General features: G+C 33.5%; 1 pseudogene; it reads right to left on the reverse strand.

The window, feature by feature from the left end:
• Nucleotides 1-1,191: 1,191 nt before the first annotated feature.
• On the reverse strand, nt 1,192-1,288 carry LOC122095463 (annotated as a pseudogene).
• Between the last annotated feature and the right edge of the window lie 5,213 nt (nt 1,289-6,501).

Here is a 6,501-nt window from a genome sequence, read left to right on the forward strand (position 1 = left end):
ATCTTTTCTTGAGTTAGGGGCCACTGATTAATCCATACAGGATCATCACTTTTCCATATTATTTTGTCAGCATAAAGCTGTTCCTCAGTGGCCCCTATGAAAAATTTTGCTCCTTCAATGAGGAGTCTATTTGTCCTATTTTATTTTCATGTCTTGCATGATGTCTCTGCCCCATAAAGAAAAGGGCAAGCTGGGGATAACATAAGGTTTGAAGTGGCCTTGCTGCCCTTCACATACCCATTTGAGTTTCTGAGCTGACTAAGCTACATTAGAAGCCATCCTTAATCCAATTAAGGAAGAAGAAATCTCTTCCACTGGCCAGGCCATAGGACAATCTTTTCCAGCTATACAGGATCTGTCAGCTCCTGTGTCTAAGAGTCCTGTCATTTCTTTTCCATTGACATTAATGGCCTTGTAAGGCCTTTTATCTGTAATTTCCTGAACTCAGGCTACAGTATCTGTGGTGCCAAACCCTCCTTTTCTGTTTTGAGTCAGTGTGGGATTAGGCAAGTTTAGATATGAGTAAAAGTATTTGGGCAATCCTCTGTCCTTTATTAACTTGAATAGTCTCTTTTAGAGACCTTTGTCATGGCCTTTATAGTGGTAGGACTGTCTGAGTCTATTACAACTGGTAATACCTCAAAATTCTTTTTATAGTTTGAGCCACCAGCGTCCGGCAACACCAATACTTACAGTAAAAATTCATGAATTCCGTGGAATTCTTCCAAGTGAATTGCCTGCATTAGATGTCAAAATTATTCAAGAGTTTTTGTATACATGTATAATGATTTCTGCAGAGTTTATGAAATTTTAATCAGAAATAATTTTAATTTATCCGTTTAAATGAATAGTACAGAAACTAAAGTATTTCTGGTGCTTGTCTGAAAAAGAATATTTTAAAATATTCTATGTTTGTATAATGTGTTCTTTCAGATTGTATTCCATATAGAAAGTTTTAGATTCCTTTTTTTCCTCGGTCCTAATATTATTTTTCATTGGGATAAAATGACAATGTTGTCTAATTTCAAAAGTTTTGTAAAGTTTATGGTATGTAAACCCCTTTCTGAGGTGAAGATTTAATACACTGATGTCAAACTAAATTTAATTATATGAATTACGTGTGTTGTTACACTTGTTATTTTGTAATCAACTTTTTAATAACTGTTTTTCATTTCTTGCATCTGAAGAATGAAAAATACAGAATACTTCACAAATTTTCATATCATTCTTGTGCAATTGCCATGTTAATCTCTGTATTGTAATTTGGGAATACGTGCTGCTGAAGCATGTAGTATCTTCTAAATTTAAGTAGTTAATGATGCAATCTTTATACAGATTTATATCCACGGTTCCCTACTTGTAATAAGGAAACTATATTGTTCCTGACAATGCTACTGATCTTATTTCCCTAAAATTCTGTGAATAGTGGAAAAAAATATATTGTTCATCTTAATGCTCACATTTGCAAATTTTTTTGTCAATGACAATTTTAAGTCTTTTTCATTTGGAATTTGATCATACTTTCAATAATTTATTGCTAGGTCCAAAGGTGATGGCTTTTTCATGTACTAATTGATCCAACTGAATTACCTTTGTGGAGCTAATGAATTCAAAGTAAGCCTTGCTTAAGAGCTACTTCTAACGTTCTGCAGCTGACATTTTCCCAAGTGAGGTCTTACTGGCACAAATGTCTTTATTCGTCTTCCATGTAGGAACAGACCAATCAGAATATCTTACCCTGACAGCAATAGATTGTTTTACTTGAACAACACTAATCTTAGTTACAAGGGATCATAGAGAGATGAACAGTTCAGTCATAACTGTTCCGACTAGAAGGTATTTTATCAAAATATAATTGTTTATTATATCTAACATTTCAAAAGTAACTAAAGCCAAGAAGGTGAAAAAATTGATCATATTCATGATTACTTAATATCCTGGCCTGTCTACCATCCTACCAGGCAGGAAGTTACACTACTGCATTTCTATCACCAAATATTTTCATAGTTGCAGGAGAAGTCCAGATGTTTCTTCTCATTATTAGGCCTTAAATTGGTAATGTTTTAATCACAGTGTTTTCTCTAGCCTACAGGCTGTAAATCTACAAATGGTAAAGCTTTAGGTCCAACTCTATCCAACACTGAGGTAGAGATAATGTAATAATACTTTAAAACAGAGATGCCTTTGATACTGTACCCACAACAGAACAATGCAAAACATGTGTCTTTTTTCTTATATTATATATAGTTATATATTTTATATTTATATGTGCTGATTTTATATTTCACACAATGAAACTTACTAGAATTAGTTGATAATTTCACAAATAAATTAAAATGTATTTGTTCCAATAAATAGAATTGGAATAAAATAATTAGGTTTAAAATGTATATTAGAATATAAAAAGTATCAATGCAGTGTCTTTGGTATAAACTTGTGATACATTCTAACTGTTCTTGGTCTTCTGAATTCACATGGTAAAAAACAATTTTGTTTTCCTCTAATCTATAAGGGATTTTACTCTGCTTCTCTGTTTATTGTTTTAATTCACTGATCCCAAACTGTTTTTCTCCATATTTCTGAAGCATTCCTACTGATTATGCCCAAATTTTTCTGATAAGATGTCTAACAAATATTATTCTTCTGTACGACCCAATGATTCCTAGGATCCCAGGTACCAGTTACCTGCATCATCAGATAACAAGGGCAAGACTTCTCACATAGGCCCATGCAACATGCAACAAAGTAATTGAAGACCCATTTCAATTTCTCATTTCCTATATTTCAGGGCCCCAATTCCTTGAGATACAGGATTTAGCAGTAAGAAATTGTGAAATGCAAGGCAACTTAAAATGAAAGATGAGATCACAAAATTTGAGAGTATGTACTATGATTCAAATATTCAACTTACAGATGGCCAGCCCATATCAGTGAACAAGTTCACAAGGTGTCATAAGATTATTTTTAATACCCCTCCCCTATGATTAATGAAAGATTTTAGTCCAGCATAAGTGGACCAAAAAATAGTTCCTGGAAGGATAGATCCATAATTGGTCTACCAAGTCCCAGAAAAATTTACTTAGAGTTCAAATATAATTCAGAAAAACATTGAGAAGATCCTTAGTGCTTCAAAACACTGGGACATCAGTACAACATGGTTCAGTGGTATAAAATGTCACTCTCAAACCAATGATTAAATCTACATTTAATCTCCTGAAAGTTATTCCTTTACAAATTAACTTTTTAAAATCACATTCGCCAAAATAACATTTGACAAGTAGATGATATTTAGTGACATTACAAGTTTTTCAAGTGTAGGGAGCAAGTTACAAAAGAGTTGAATTATTTACCCAGCACTAATGCCAAACACGTTCAACCATTCATTAAATCTAGAAATAGTACCAACCACAATTTGTGTTTTTCAGTAGGAGCCTTCCAGAAACGTGTTAAATAGATCAGCCTGCCAAATTTAAAACCAAAACGTTTGCTAAAAAATAAATGTCATCATTTAATAAGGTACATTTTAAAACGTCACAAATAGTTGTCTTATCATATGTAATATTATGTTTTCCCTATCTGTCTAACATAGGGAGAAATATGACTTTAAGTCTTGAATATGGGTACTCATCAGAGATATGACAAACAAAATCTGTCTTCTATTTCTATCACATTCCTCGATAGGAATAAATTTTAGTTTTCTTCTTTTTCCAAAACTTATAGGTAGTAAAAATATTATACCATGTAAAATAAAACAATCACACCACTGTACAAAGCCATTTATAAAAATTGGTAGCTAGGAGTACATTCTATGCATTTTTTAACTTTCTTTTTGGCTGAAGATTAATCTTCCAAATGGATGAGAATAAAATCATGTTTAGGTGCTTCACGTCTCCAGTCTTGCAAATTGTTACTGCAGATGAATGAATTATGTAAATATAAGCTGACATCAGTTCAAGCATATGCAGAATGGAAACTCCATGAAATGTATATAAACCGTTCAAGGTATTAATAGACAGTTTAACAGGATGACTATCAGGAAGTTGAAAGCAGAAAGAAATTATAGTAAAGACATAGAATGAATGAAAAATGAACAAGGGGCAAGTACATCTAGAATACTCAATGTACACATATGATAAAGGAAGTGGTAAATCTGAAATAAATATTGGAGAAGCATTTAGTTGAGAATGGTGGAAGGAGTGACTCTGATCCAAGAGCAATGGACAATTAGATGGATATATTTAATTGTAACACACTTGCACAACCTTTTGAAATTCAGTTTAAAAACACAACAAAAAACAAAAACACACAAAAATCACAACCAACCAGAAATCTCTAGAGAGTATGAATATTTCCTCCCAAAATTTTAAGCAGTTAATGAAGGGTAGTCTTGGGAAAAGCAAACAACGCTGTCCAAAGAGAGAAGTTTGGGATAGGAGAGAATTTTGAACAGATTTAAATAGATTGTCTAAGGTTATAAATCACCTACATCTGCTGCAAATAGTATCTTTCTTCTAGGAGTTCTCTGTCTGAACTGGATAATCCAGTCGTGAGACACACTTGTTAGCTTGTGAAGATAGAATGGAAGAAACAAGATCAAGAACGCGTTACTCCACTGGAAAGAAAACAATCCTCTATATTTTCTCTAATCTTTCTTCACTACGCTTTCTTTATGCTTTTAAGTCAATTGATTTTGAATTATATTTTTCCTTCTTTCTTCTGGCAAAGTAATTGGTCAAAGTAATTCATTAAATATTATTTGCCATTTTCTTCTTTCATGCTGATTAATTGGCCAGGCGAGTCTATTAAACTTCCCTCTTGCATTTGGTTGCCATGAAACAACATCTATGTCAGTGAGAAGAAATCTAATGTAAAACTTTGTCTCCAGAAAACAGTCCAAGAAGCTGTGATCACAAATATTTGGCTGTATATTTTCTTTTTTCTTTTACCTTGAAAGTCTTCTTTTGTCTAAAGTTCCCACAAACATAAGTATTCCATCACTTTTTGGTTCAATCAATTCTAACCTAAAAGATATATTTTGCTAAGAAAATGGTTAGAGGAAACTGAAAAATACTGCACTTTTATCTTCTACCGTAAGACTCTCCTTAGATACCAAATCAGGAACAATGAAGTTATTCTATGCAAAATTATTTCAATAGATTATTTTTCTCTTGGTCTTGCATTTGTTCACCAAGATGTATGGAGGAGAGTAGAGTTAAATCACCTATACCTGGAAAGACCGTGTCTGTTACAAAAGGACAATGCTTCTATGTCCTGCTTCTATGTCCTCCTCTTAGCTCTTGCCTGATTTCCAATTAATCACAGCATCTTGGCTTCAAGTCTAGTGAAGCTGAAGGACTATATGGGCTCCACCACTGTTACATCTTCATGATTTGTCTTTGAAAACTCTTTAATTTGCCTCATTTGGATGTGGAATGTATTTTCATGTCCCCATTCAATCTGTTCGGCATTGTAGTGAACCAAATCGGCTCTGTAAAATCACTTTAGATAGTAAAATATTAACACAATTTAGGGCTGGGAAGTTGGCTCTTTGGTAGAGTGCTTGCTTTGAATGCCTGAGACCCTGGGTTTGATTCCTCAGCACCACATAAGCAAAAAGAAAAAAAGCCGAAAGTGGTGTTGTGGCTCAAGTGGTAGAGCGCTAGCCTTGACCTGAAGACCTGAAGGACAGCACCCAGGCCCAGAGTTCAGGCCCCATGACCGGACCCTCCAAAAAATATTAATACAATTTAAAAAAAAATTTGGACTTCCTTCACTGCTAAAGCCAATACGCTTAGGTAGGGCTTCTAAGAACTATGTTTTCTTACCTTTACCATTTGCTCAATTCTTTTCTGAACCCAAAACATTTTGGCTTATGTAATAAGAGAAGTCTTCACTATCTCATGTTTTTAAGGGTATTATTTTTTGTGAGCCACTTAGAAATGTGAAATCATTGGTTTGAATTATATAATCAGATTTTTTTCTGTTTCACTGCTTCAAATGCAAAGACATTGTGGAAAATGTTACAAACAGAAATGTGTAAACCCAACACCTTCTTGCATTTTGGAGGGCACTTTCTCCCTAAATATTTTGACTCAAATTATCTTTTTCAGAGAATTACTGTTTGGTAATTAAAGGTAAATTCACAAATTTTGATGTCTTATTTTTTTAAGAACTTGAATTTAAATTCAACTACAACCTTGTTTCACACAGTGAGAATATATTTCCTGGGTAAGGATAATTCCAAGGGAACCAACCGTATTTACAGCAACATTTCTGAGGTTTGTTTGTTTAGTGTGAAAAAGAGCCATCTTCACCCATATTGCTTCCTCTCTACTAAGTCTCCGTGGATTTCTTTGCATGAAAGCGTATTCTCCCAGGAAATTTTAAATTTTCTTAATAGGCTAAGTTGTTAAAAATTTTGAACAATTCAAATTTACCTGTCATAACTTTAAAACTCTTGAAATTCCTTTATCAGATCCGCGAATTCACCAATCCTATTTC

Source organism: Dipodomys spectabilis, unplaced genomic scaffold (assembly GCF_019054845.1).
Source record: "Dipodomys spectabilis isolate Male_0828 unplaced genomic scaffold, ASM1905484v1 ptg000351l, whole genome shotgun sequence".
NCBI lineage: Eukaryota > Metazoa > Chordata > Mammalia > Rodentia > Heteromyidae > Dipodomys > Dipodomys spectabilis.